The following is a 12,685-nucleotide window of genomic DNA, read 5'->3' as shown; positions in this document are numbered from 1 at the left end:
TGGTGTAAAAAATGCCCAATATACATACACAGAGTTTTCCAATAGTGATTATCTCTGGTGATAGCATTATGGGAGATTTTTCATATTCTTTCTTTTTCTGTGTTTTCTGATTTTTCTGCAAAAAAGCTATATCATCTCTAAAAATTGAGTAGTCTCAGTTCTACAAAAAACAATGCATTCATGTCACACGATTCATTTATAACTGATGTTAATCGTAATCAAACAGTCATGCCTTTGGCCTTACTGTCTTTTCTTGTGGTTTCTTATTCCCCGAACTCAGAGACCTCACGAATTTCTCTTCCCTGAGAGGCTGTAGCCATAGGATGCAAAAAGAGCCCATGGACATGTTCATTCATTTGGTTATTTGGTCACCTGTTGTTATTGACACATTTTTTTTTAATTGAACTGAATTCAATTCATATTGTTATTTTTCCAAAGGTTGGTAGGAGTTCTCCCCTAAACAGATTTCCTCTGATACCCAAATATTGACATCCAAATAAATGTTGAGTCTAGTTATCATTAGCATTGCTGTCTAATCTATAACTGCTCCATTCTGGATATTCAAAGTTTTATTTTCAGGGTTGTTTTGGCATCTGGATGGATCCTAAATTACTAGAAATGGACTAGAAAGGAGAGTCTGACAGTTTTTGTTATTGCTTTTCCTTTCTACTTTTGTGACAGGGAGAGGATGCTGCCATTTTCCCCTTCCCCTGTTTGGAGAGATCTTTTGGAATTAAAAGCATACTCCAGTGTTTCTTTTATTGATATTCTTGCCCAGTGATAGACCTGGGATGACATGGCTTTGTGATTTTAGCTGAAATTAATACCTTTTGTAAGATGGAGAGGTGAGTAAATAAGTGGCGGAGACCTGCTGATCAGGAAGCTCTTCCCAGTGGTCCAAGATTACTCCTCTGCTCAGTGCTGGTCAGGTCATGCTCAGCATAGTATGTTGAGACAGGGGCGTAGCCCTTCAGAGAATATACAAACCAGAAAACATTCACGCCGGAGTGCCACAGCAGCAATGGAGCATTTTCCTGATATCGACTGTTTCAGGCCCTTCTATCAGTCTTTATCGACACCATATCATTGAGAGCTAAGTATTGCTATTGCCATTTTTTAGGGATTAGGAGACTGAAGCTTAGAGACTTTATTTGATCAAAGTCATATACGTACTAGGTAGATGTAAGATTAAAACTCTGATTTTTCTGACTTTGATGCCCCTGCTTAAAGCCCTATGGGACACTACTCTTCACAGTGCTCTCACCAGAGCAAGGAATTCGGGCCACGGTATATGAGAAAAGGCTGAAGAAACCATTGTAGGGGAGAGTAGAGGGAAGAAGAAAACTTGTGATGGGAGAAGTGGAAGCTGTCTTTAAATATTTTAAGGGCTATAATGTGGAAGGGAGGTTAGATTTCTTTTCTGTTTTTATGACTCCAAAGGAAATAAAAGGGTTATTGGTGGAAGTCACGGAGCCATAGATCAAAGAAGGATCTTCCTAACTCTCAGTGGTGTACAGAACAGGGTTGCTTTGGGCAGAAACAAGATCCCCATCTCTAGAGGGGCTACAGAACTGACAGAAAAAGTGAGAAATATGCATTAGATGTGTGGTGGGCTATCTTTAAAAATTCCTTTCAAGAGTGAAATATGTGTGCAAACATACTTTGTAAACTAGAGAAAATTGATTTGGAAACACCATGCATTGTAATAGAATTTACACTTAGAGCTGTTTTGCTAGTAACAATGAGAATAAACCACATGCACCGTCTTTTTCAGTTTCCTGAGTGTTCAGAGGTGTGAACTTATGAGATATTTGGCATGGTGGTCGGGGTCTGTGGGTCGAGAAAGGTAAACAATTTCTTCTAAAATAAAGTCTGTTACTCTGGTTTTATTTGTTACGTGACCAAGCCCAGTATCTGCTTGATGGACAGAGTGGACAAAAACCATGTTCATACTAAGAGACCCACTCTGAGTGCTTGCTCTTCATTGTCTTTTCTGAGGTGGAAATACTCCCTCACACTGGGAAAAGTAGGAGAAACTGTCGGCAGCATGTCTGCTCAAACTTTGAGCGGGTAGTACTGACTTAAGATATTTCCGTTTAGCAGCCAACTGCTTTGGGGATGCTCCACATTTTCTTTTTCTTTTTTTTTTTTTTTTGAGAAAGATTAACTCTGAGCTAACTACTGCCAGTCCTCCTCTTTTTGCTGAGGAAGCCTGGCCCTGAGCTAACATCCATGCCCATCTTCCTCCACATTATATGTGGGATGCCTACCACAGCATGGCGTGTCAAGCAGTGCCATGTCCGCACCCGGGATCCAAACTGGAGAACCCTGCGCCCCGAGAAGTGAACGTGCGAACTTAACCGCTGCGCCACCAGGCCGGCCCCACTCCACATTTTCAATATACCTCTCATCAAGATTTCCTGATTCATATGCCATTTTGCTTTTAGTTTAGAGTGCATAAATCGAGAAGTTGTGTGAATTGCTTACCAGGCAACATAGCAGTGTCGTGAGTGATGGCTTTTGAAAGCACTGACCACGTTGAACTTAAGAAGACAGCCAGGGCTTTCCACAACTGATCTTGACTCAACAATATTGCAATACCATTGCCCCGAATCATTTACTCAAAATGATTACTTGAAACACAATGATAACATCTCTTCCCTGGAAGCTCCCATGTTCCTTCTTAATCATAACTAAAGACAAATAACGGCAGACCTTGATCTGTTCCAGTTTCCATACTATCTGAAACAAACCATGGGGTCCAGAAAGAAGTTATGCAAAGACGACCTCGCGGAGGGCTGGAGCCTTCTCAGACTCTGAAGGGAGGAGCCATGGCAGCATTTAACACCGCCCCCTCCTCACCCTCACAGGGAGGCCAAGGCGACTGTTGTCTTTTTCATAGTTTCCTTTATTATCTTCCTAATGGTTAATTTTTATCAAAGCATTTATTGTACACAATTTTAAAAGTCGAACATTGCAAGATTTGCCTCACTCTGTCCCCATCTCATTTTCCACTCCCCAGCTATAATCATTTTCAACTCTTTTAGCTATTGCTTCCAGGAATTACCTATATATTTCTAATGGCGTGCTTGCACTGCTACGTCATCATGTCTTATGTTTTAGATGTTATCTATTGACTGTAGAAGATGAGGATTTTGCTTCCTTATACCCCCTTCACACAGACATGTTTGTTTTTCCTGAAAACTTATTAAGGCTTATTAAATCCATATTCATTATTTTGTACTTGTAAATGCTCCCTGCTAAGCATGTTTCTTGTGCAAACTTTTATTTTTCCTGTGAATTCATTGCCTCTTTTGTTTTCTTTTGCTTAGCTTTCTTCTAGTTTCTGGTTAAGATTTCCTGCATATGCTAACAGCTCTGTAAAATAACCTTCAATTCTATATCCACACACCTTTCTTCCTGCTTCGCTATGGTCCTGGGCCTTATCTTTGCTGTCATTCAAAGAGGTCTCCTCCTGTGTCAGAGCTCCTCCTTCCTGGATTTCGTGTCTTGATCTTTTTGGTTTAATTCTTTGTTCGGATGGAGCACAACCTCCAGCAGTCTCCTAAAAATAGAGGCATAGAAGCAACATCTTTGGAGAGCTTGGATGTCTGGAAAAATGTTTCTTCCATTCTAACATTTGATTGGCGTTGATTTGGATTTTAAAAAGTTATGCTCTCCAAGGGAGGACTCACATGGTAGGAATCCACAGTCCCTGAGGAAACTATCCGATCTAGTTTGCATTTAGGAAGAGAAGGGCCTGAGGGCAAATTCAGGACCTACTGGCAGTAGCTTCTCAGGGTGTCACCAGGACGAAATGAATTCTTTTTTATTACTTAGAAACATGAACATTATTTGAAAGGATGCCGTTGTGCTGTTATCTCACTGGGTAGTAGCGTTGCCCATCCATTGGTAGGTCATTTTCCACGTCTTATTAGAAGGAAAGGGCCATATCAGGTGTGGTTTTGTGTGTGATCCAAATAGGATACGTGCCCTCCATATTAGGAAAGAAATGCACAGCTGGAAATATCACGTGCTCTAATTCTGAGGCTCAGCCTGGAGTCTTCTGTAAATAGTCTGTGTGGGTCTTTGAATTCCCTGAAGTTGAGTGCAAATTTTATTTTGTGTTATTTAGGTTCTCGAAGCTTTGGTGACCTGACAATAAGGTAGAGATAATATCACTACCTCCTCATATGGTGCTTGTGATTTTTAACATTTAAAGAGACCCATGACACACAAAAAAGTTAAGAACAATTGAACTCGAATCCCCCTCTCCCCTCCATTTAATAGATGAAAAAGCGATTCCACAGAGGTTAGGAGTCACGTTGATATAACATGTGTTTCAGCACAGCTGAGTCCAGAGGCTGGTTTTCTGACTCCCTGACCAAGAGTCTTCCCACATCAGCTCCAGCCAAGGTTATATCTGAGCCTTATCAATCAATATTGCTCACCTATTTTCCAAAGGAATGTGAGATGTAGGTCCTTTTTCTGAGATTCATTGCCCATAATTAAATGTGGCTGAAAGAGGCCTCTGAAACCGGAAATGGGCAAGGGAGCCGCGCTTATTTTTGTTATCGCTTCTCACCTGCCCATGAGAAACGTGAATATGGGGAAATCAATGTAGATGCAAAATCTTGACAGTATTGCATGAGTCAAGTGTACACTGGAATCTCAAGGCGATTACGACCGTGTTGGAAGAATAAACATTCTGCTGAAGCACTTTTGACCAAGGAGACCGTGGTCTTTGTTTAATTGACTTCTTTTGGAAAATCAGTTAATGTAACTATGTGGGAATAGGCTAATTAGTTGACATCCTGTGATCAGCAAATATTAAAATTTGATTACCAATTACATGTAATTTCTTACATGTGTATATACTGTTTCATTATTTACAAAGTGCTTTCATATTTTACTTTAAAACAACCTGGTCTGGTTGATTATCATTACCCACATTTACAAATGAGCAACCAAGTACAGGGATGCCAAGAGACTTGCCTGAAGTCATGGAGATAATAAAGGTTCGAACTGGAACGAGAACACTTGCCTTCCGATTCCACATACAGTTCTTTTTTCCATCGCACCACATGGCCTCCTAATCAGTGTTAGTCATGCTGCTTCCTAGACTCCCAATGATGGACGTGTTTCAGAGGTATGGGTGAAACTGGAGTGGGCCATGCTGTCCTTGAGGGTTTGCAGCCGTGCCCTGCGTGAAGGGACCATGCTCTGTTAGCTTGCCCGGTATGACCAGGCTGAGGGCGTGTGGCCTCAGGGCCTGGTCAGATACAGGATCCTAGGGAGTTTGGGCCAAGGCAGTCATTTCTGAGAGATCACCTTTACTCCTTGTGTTTCAGGTAGGTGTTAATAGTAGATGAGCGTACAAAGTACTTTGCAAAGAACATGGGGCAAGCGCTCCAGCAGAGATGTATTCAGTTCCTCGAAGCACCTGGCACAGTGTAATTCATGTCCAACTTTTTGTCAACTATATGGATCAGTAATGGTTTTCTTTAAAATGATGGACAGTTAAGGTTTCCATCCTTTGGTTTTACGTGAGAGGTAAATCACATAAAAATGTAGCTTCTATAAACAATTGCTTTTCATTAACTTTATCTTTTTTAATTTAAATTTTTATGAAAAAGGAAAAAAATTCCTCAGCTTTCTACTTTGTGACTAAATCTGCCACATGCCAGGACATGAAGTGCTATTACTAACGAGGTGAGCATTTCTGTCTTGCTTGAGATGGAGAGGAAAGTTTTAAATCTTTCTCCTGTTCTTGATTTCACACAGGTGGCATCTCAAGCGGCCTCGTTCGTGATTCGTGGCATTTTTTTGAGAAGTGTGAATTGGTGCAGCTGCAGTGGGAAGCCTGAAGCCAATCCTGATGGCTGGAGGGTTTGAGTCTCATCCCCAATTGGTCAGGGTCACGGCCAGGACTGCAGAACCCCATACTGCTCTGGAGGCGTTACAGACCTCGCTTTCACCAGACCCCAAACATGGTCTCATTTTCTCAAAAATAGAGAAACGCCTCTTTAGCAAAGAGTTTATAATCTACGTAAAACAAAAATTATCCTTCTTGGGTCATATCCATGCTGGAGTCCCTGGATAACTTATCTCCTTTCTTTTTGCACGACGTTTTAAACACCGTATACGCCTAGATTGAGGAAATTGTTTCAGAGATGTCTCAGGAAGCACTTGGGAAGAATACTCAGCTTCATGTGCAGCACTTTTCACTTTAAATACTTGGCAACCTCATTTTATGCAACCCCAAATTTCCGTCTCTCCATCCTCACAATTTCCTTTAATATTAACCTCTCAAACTTTCCTCTTTGATATCTGCCTTAAGCACAGTTTCATCCACCCTTTCCCTACGTGGCTTTAATAAATTGAAGAAGGCCTCTGTGGAAGCATCTCCAGGCTCCATCTGGTCCTTAGCTTTATGCTACTTCTGCTCACCCCCCAAGCGTTCTGGCTTGTTGGGCAGAGCCCAGACATAATGTGGGGGTCACCAAAGAGGCTATGTGTGAAGCATGAAGAAATTACTAGCCCAAATTAACTGGATAATTTAAAATTAACTTTCATTCATCCATTACTTCATCTATTTTGGTGTCTTCCATTTTCCTATGTCTGTAAAGTCTCAGTGCATTTTCTCAGTATTCCACTTGCTGGAGAGACGGGGCAGGGCAGGTGGTGTGTAGAAACAGCTAAGCAACTGTGGGAAAATCTTGATGGATATGCTGTCAATCTGCTTTGCTATTTTCCCCCAGTTCTTATTGTGGTTCTGAATTCACTGAAACCTAAAGAGAAATTCCTGTATTTGACAACTGAACTAACAGCTCGACTAGGGGAAAAACACTGCCGAAATCTGTCAATGAACATTGCTAACATATGTTGCATTTATAGACAGGAAGAAAACTAAACCTAGCAAGTCCTTGGAAAGATGTGTGAGCTGGCTGACAGGTGTGACATCTCAGCACAACAAGTGACAGCAGCACTGAGCAGTGGGCTGCGTTCAGGGAGACTTGATTGGTCACAGATGACAATTCTGGCTCCCTGAGCTGTTTCTCCAGTGCCTACGATTAATATCAAATGTCAAGTAAGACTCACAGCCAGCAATAAGATCGAAGGTATACTCAGTTAAAATACCATAGGGTTTTAGCTTCCTGTAACCCAGTCAAGCTATCCAGACACTTCCTGGGGGATTGTCCTCAGGATGAATTAGACAAGAAGAGAGCTACAAGGGTTTTCTTCCAGAAGCAAAGCTTCAAGTAGTGCACAGCAGAAACAGATATTTATCACTTGCATGAGGAATGGTAGGAAAGGCATTTTTTTAGCCACAAGTATTGAATAGGCTGGTAGAAGACTGTGAGACAGACAGATGGGACCTGCATAACACACAATCATGGAGCGAATGATTTCAGTCAAAGCCAAAGTGTAGTTACATATTTTCAGAGGGCTAAAGAAGAGGGGATCTTTGACTTTTTAGTTATTGATGCATACATTCTGCAGTATAATTAACTATAAAAGTGCGTGTGTGTATGTACATGTGTCTATATTTTCTTGTTTTTGATGCCCCTAATAGCCAAGGGTATTTTAAGCATCAGAAAAAGAAAATGCGTATATTTATTTTACTAAGAATATTTTCATGGGAGAGGTTTAAAATCTGAAGTATTAATTTAATGTAGTTTGTGTAGAGGACATACGTGATTTTCCATCTTTTGTCTCCAGAAAGGGATTATTGGCAAGCCCTAAATCGTAGGTGTGCTCCTGCTTCAGATGATCACATTTTTAGGGGGAGTTTGTAAAAGTTGGTAACAAAACCATATTTATCATTTAGTTTTCAAATCCTGGGTCAGGGTTTTAAAAGAAATGCAGAAAGTACAAATTAACCATCCATTTTCTTCATCGTCACTCACACCCAATTTATCACTTCTATCTGTAACCACAGGACCAGTTTAAACTGACCCCATCTTGTCAGCAGAATGTTAAAGTCATCTTGCAGGGGCAGTGAGCCAAAACTGCTAGTCGGGTGGCTGGAGCGTGTGCCAAGCAGAAAATTTTGACCTGAAATAACACCTAGAACCAAAGATTGTCCCTCAACGGAACCAGAGGAGAGGGACAGGACCAGAACTCAAAAGACAAACCCTTTCCAGACGTGAGGGGTCCATTGTCCAAGAAGAGCTGGTGTTCAAGCCCCTGTCCACACCTTACCATCATGGAAACCTGTCCTGCAGCACTTCTCCTACCAGCCTGCCTTCCCTTGTCCCTTAAATTTTACCCCAAACACTCTACTGGGGAGACAGATTTGAGAGCCTTGCCTCCTGTCTCCTTGCTGGCCAACCTCACAATAAAGTCTTTTTTTTTTTTCTCGGAAGCCAGTGCCACAGTATTGGCTTTTATGCTCATTGGGCAGTGGACCCTTTTGCTAGATTACATACCTCTATGCTCTCTCTCTCTCTCTCTCTTTTTTGGGGCGGGGGGTGGGGGGAGATTAGTCCTGAGCTAACATCTGTCACCAATCTTCCTCTTTTTGCTGAGGAAGACTGGCCCTGAGTTAACATCCGTGGCCATCTTCCTCTACTTTATATGTGGGACGCCTACCACAGTATGGCTTGCCAAGTGGTGCCATCTCTGCACCAGGCATCCAAACTGGTGAATGCCAGGCCATTGAGAAGCGGAACGTGTGTACTTAACTGCTGCGCCACTGGGCCGGCCCCTCTATGCCTCTCTCTTTATATGCTTATTCATCAATAATTCCACGAGGATTTGAAGTTGCTTAAAACAAGAATGTGAATAATAAAATAATGATGTGGAAATACAAAATCAAGATTAAGTAAATCCCTATTACAAATAAAGGGGAAATGGATTGTAGGCAATGATTTACCATGCATGCACAACTCGGAATCTGAGTTTGAGGGTGCCTGGTCAAAGGACCTGCACTGCTGTTGCTTCAGTCAGACCAGATCTTCATGTATCGTCAAAGAAATGCCAGTTGCATGGGATCCTTTGTGGTTGGAGGACTACTCAATAAATGTTCCATGCCCAGAAGTGACAGAGTTAGATTGGTTTTGAAACTAAGTTTACATGACACCAACATTAACAATTAAATAGTAAAAAAAAAAAAAAAAAATTCGGTCTATTCTCTTTTTATTTTTATGAGCACAATGCCAAGTTAACTGGCTTGATGAATTCTCTTAATGGGATGTTTTTGTTTTATGTAGATCCATTCTGTGATGTTTGCATAGACCAAGGATAAGCATAGTCCATAGATAAGCATTTGTTTTCTGGGCCATTTGTCTTTTTGGCACACTAGCACAATTGTTTGCAATCTCTCATCATGATGAGGAAGATAGCCATTAAGAACCATCTGCTGGAGAAAATTCCAGTCCCTAATATTACATCCCTGCTGGATCTGTCCATCTTCTTCCCCACATTCCCACCATTATCTTCCTAACATTGCCTCTCTGTGCCTGTGCATGGAGACTAGACTGGTGTGTGAGATTTGTCTTATTCCAGACCTGTCACAGCATGGTGGAGCTAAAAGTATCATTCAGTACCTCTTAAACTTCCATGTGCAGATGAATTACCTGGGGGTCTTATTAAAATGCAGATTCTAATTTAGTAGATCTGGGGTGGGCTTTTTGAACAAGTCCTGGGTGATGCAGTGCTGCTAGTCTGCAGACACATTTTCCATAGCAGGGGTATAACTGAGCTCAGAGGCGGTAGAACATAGAGCAGGATTTTTCAACCTCTACTCTATTGACAGTTTGGGCTGGATAATTCTTTGTGGTGGGGGAATGTCTTATGCATTATAAGATGTTTAGCAATATCCCTGGCTTCTACAAAGTAGATGCCAGTAGTATTCTCTCCTTCCATTTCTGACAACCAAAATTATCTTCAGACATTGCCAAATATCCCCTGGGGGTAAAATCACCCCTGGTGAGAACCGCTGGTATAGAAGTTATTGCTAAGGGCTCTGGATTGGAATGCTTGGACTCAAATTCTGGCCCACCAACTTACTGTATGAGTGTCCATGGGCAATTTACTTAACTTTTCTGTGCTTCAGTTTTCTCCTCTATAAAATAGGGATAATAATAATATCTCCATTAAATATTGTAGGACCAAGATGGTGACACGGGAGGCTCCTGAATTTCCCTCCTCTTACTGATGACATACACCTATATACAAAGTGATTTTCTTTGAGACAAATCCAAAAACTAGCTGACTGACTTCTACACATCAAGCAACTGAGAAAATAACCACATTGAAACAGGTAGGAAAGGCTGAGATATGACCTAAACCCCACCCCCCAGCACAGTGCCATGCAGTTGAGAGGGAATGCCAACTGCCAGCTTCTCCCTGAGGAGTGAAAGATTTGGGCCACACATCTAGTGCCCCAACTTGTAAGGCTGCTACCCGAGGGACAGGCCTCCAAATCACCTAGTTCTGAAAACCAATGAAACTTACATTCACAAGTCCCACAGGACTATAGCAAAGAAAACCCTACAGACTCCACCAAGAGACTATTAGAGCTAATAAACGAATTTAGTAACATTGCAGGATACAAAATCAATATACAAAAATCAGTTGCATTTCTATACACTAGCAATGAACTATTGGAAAGAAACATTAAGAAAATGATCTTATTTTCAATAGGATCAAAAAGAATAAAATACTTAGGAATAAATTTAACCAAGGAGGTGAAAGATCTGTACATTGAAAAGTATAAAATATCCATGAAATAAATTGAAGAAGCCAAAATTAAATGGAAAGATAGTCTGTGTTCACAGATTGGAAGAATTAATATTGTTAAAATGTTCATACTACTCATAGCCCTTTACAGATTTAATGCAATCTCTATCAAAACTCAAAATGGTATTTTCACAGAAATAGAGAAAAATCATCCTAAAATTCATATGGAACCACAAAAGATCCCAAATAGCCAAAAGAATCTTAGAAAGAAGAACAAAGCTGGAGGTATCACACTTCCTGATTTCAGGCTATGTTATGTATCTATAGTAATCAAAACAGTATAGTATTGGTATAAAAACAGACACATAGATCAATGGAACAGAACAGAGAGTGCAGAAATAAACTCCTGAATACACGGCCAATTAACTTAGGACAAAGGAGCCAAGACTATACAATGAAGGAAGGACAGTCTCTTCCCTAAATGGTGTTGGGAAAACTGGACAGCCACATGCAAAAGTATGAAATTGGACTGCTATCTTTCACTATACACAAAAATCAACTTAAAATAGATTAAAGACTTGAACATAAGGTCTGAAACAGTAAAAATAATGGAAGGAAACATAGAGGGTAAGCTTCTTGACATCGGTCTTGGTGATTATTTTTTTTGGATTTGGCACCAAAAGCAAAGGCAACACAAGCAAAAATAAACTAGTGGGACTACATCGCACTAAAAAGCTTCTGCACAGCAGAGGAAACCGTGGACAAAATGAAGGGCCAACCCAGAAAGTGGGGGAAAAGGTTTGTAAACTACATATCTGATAAGGAGTTAATATCCAAAATACACAAAAATCTCTTATAACTCAATAGTCAAAAAAAAGAACCCCTCCTACAAATAACTCAAAAAATGGGCAAATGACCCAAATAGGTGTTTTTCCATAGAAGGCATGCAAATAGACAAGAGGCACATGAAAAGGTGCTTGACATCACTAATCATCAGGGAAATGCAAATAAAAACACAATGAGATATCACTTCACATCTGTTAGGATGTCTATTATCAAAAAGCCACGGGATAACAAATGCTGGCAGGATTTGAGGATGCAGAGAAAAGGGACCACTTGCGCACTGTTGGTGGGAATGTAAAATAGTATATCCATTATGGGAAACAAGGTGGAGGTTCATCAAAAAGTTAAAAATAGAAGTATTATATGATCCAGTAATCCTACTTCTAGGTACATTTCCAAAGGAAGTGAAATCAGTATTTTGAACAGATCTCTGTACTCCTATGTTCATTGCAGTATTGTTCACAATAGTCAAGTTATGGCAACAACCTAAGTGTAGGTCAATGGGCAAATGGATAAAGAAAATTTCGTATAGACATATGTATGTGTGTGTGTATATATATATATATATATATATATATATACACAATGGAATATTATTCAGCCTTAAAAAAGAAGGAAATCCTGTCATTTGCGACAACCTTGATGAAACTGGAGGATTTTATGCTAAGTAAAATAAGCCAGACAGAGAGAGATAGGTACTGCATGGTATCATTTATATGAGGAATCCAAAAAAAAGTTGAACTTATAGAAACAGAATTGGATGGTGGTTGCCAGGGGCTGGGGGTTGGGGGAAATGGAGAGATGTTGGTAGAAGGCTATAAATGTTCAGTTGTAGGATGAATAAGATCTGAGGATCTACTGTATGATTTGGTGACTATAGTTAATAATACTATATAATATAATTAAAATTTGCTAAAAGAGTAGAAATTGTCTTCTCATAAAAAAAAGTAAATATGGGAAGAGATGGATGTGTTGATTGACTCAATGGAGGGAATCCTTTCACAACGTATTATGTATATCAAATCTTCATGTTGTATACTACTTTAAATACACGGCATTTTTATTTGTCAATTATACCTCAGTAAAGCTGAAAAAAAGAAAAAAGATATTCATAGAACTTCTGGGAGGATTAAATATTAAATATTCATGAAGTGCT

General features: G+C 40.2%; 1 long non-coding RNA gene across 1 annotated transcript in view; it reads left to right on the top strand.

Moving 5' to 3' along the window:
- The window catches only part of LOC124237432 (uncharacterized), a 39,154-nt gene extending 31,781 nt beyond the window's left edge, over positions 1–7,373 (top strand). The window contains exon 4 of the long non-coding RNA XR_006888003.1: positions 5,785–7,373. This is a non-coding gene — a long non-coding RNA (uncharacterized LOC124237432). The remainder of the gene's footprint in view (positions 1–5,784) is intronic.
- The last annotated feature ends 5,312 nt before the right edge of the window (positions 7,374–12,685 follow it).

The sequence above is a fragment of the Equus quagga genome, chromosome 3 (assembly GCF_021613505.1).
Source record: "Equus quagga isolate Etosha38 chromosome 3, UCLA_HA_Equagga_1.0, whole genome shotgun sequence".
Lineage (NCBI taxonomy): Eukaryota > Metazoa > Chordata > Mammalia > Perissodactyla > Equidae > Equus > Equus quagga.
This window is presented reverse-complemented; position numbering and strand designations above follow the sequence as displayed.